Source organism: Eurypyga helias, unplaced genomic scaffold (assembly GCF_000690775.1).
Source record: "Eurypyga helias isolate BGI_N326 unplaced genomic scaffold, ASM69077v1 scaffold3404, whole genome shotgun sequence".
Taxonomy (NCBI): Eukaryota; Metazoa; Chordata; class Aves; order Eurypygiformes; family Eurypygidae; genus Eurypyga; species Eurypyga helias.
This window is the reverse complement of record NW_010245460.1, coordinates 74,858-76,139: the sequence shown is the minus strand read 5'-3', so window position 1 is coordinate 76,139 and position 1,282 is coordinate 74,858.

Below are 1,282 nucleotides of genomic sequence, written 5' to 3'. Positions count from 1 at the left end.
GGAATGCCGGGTCTGACCCCAGCACAGACAGGGCGAATGAGGCTTCTCTTCCCATTGCTGTCAGTTTCCTTGCTGAAACTGCTGTTGTGCTTTCCACACCATGTTTAAATACCATCGTAATTCATGCCCCTGCCCCTCATGTCTTTGTTTTATGTGGCACCGAGATGAAGAGGTCCTGAGACTTTTTTATAAAGTGAGAAAATTAACACCAGAGAACTGCTATTAAATTTTAAGCTAAAAACAAGGCAGTTTTAAAAAGCTGATCCTATCTGTCCGGTAGATGTAAAGGGTCCTTTGACTCAGCAGCTTTGCAGCCCTCTTTCACTCTCAGCAATTCATACGTGAGATGTGTTGGCTTTGTCAAAAAGTTGGTACTTAATTTGATGCTCAATCTGAGTTAGTTCCTATGGAGCCGAAATCCAGAATACAAAATGTATAAAAGATGCAGGTTTCAGTTCATGAATTCTGTGGCAGCTGTTAAATATTGAGGATAACCCAGAAGGTTTAACAATAATTTTGGGTTTCTGCTGTCACAACACCCTCAATTCTTTTGTTGTGCCTTCATACTGCTTCCCAAACGGCCCCTGTAGCAGATGGTGCTGTATGGACATCTGACTGGTAATTTTCTCTTCTCCTACTGAAGTTTCTTACACTTTTTGTATAAATAACCTCTAAAAATGCTCATGAGAAAGCAATGCGAAAATTCAGGGTCTCTCAAGAATCTGCTCAGATCTAATCCTCTCCATAAATTAATTGCCTGGTCCTCTGGGAAAAGAGGAGCTGCCAACACCGTGCGGACCAGAAGAGTGCCTGCTTCCTTCCAAAAATCTCTCCATAAAATATACGCACAGAGGGGGCAGCCAGATTGGGAGACTTTGAGCTGCTTAAATCCTGCAAAAGTGCTCTGAGAGCTGGTTAAAATGAAACAATTCAGGCTGCCCAGGCTCACAGATCCTGGGGAAGGACATGGGATGCACATGACAATCCTACTGATTCCTAAACCCCCATAACGGTTATGGGAGGGCTGTGATGGTAGTCTGTGCTGGCTCCTGTGCGAAGGACGTATTTTATCATTAACCAAATACCAGGGGAACGGATTTCTGCCTGAAACTCTGGCTGGGAAGGTAAGAAGCATGCATAGAAATTACTGAAATGACACACAGCTCCGTCATGTTCATGTTTCTTAGGGTCTATAGGTATGCCAGTGGTACTTTAATTTAAAATGCTGATGATTATATTGAAACCATTAAAAAAAAAAAATAAAATTCAGATAATTCAATAC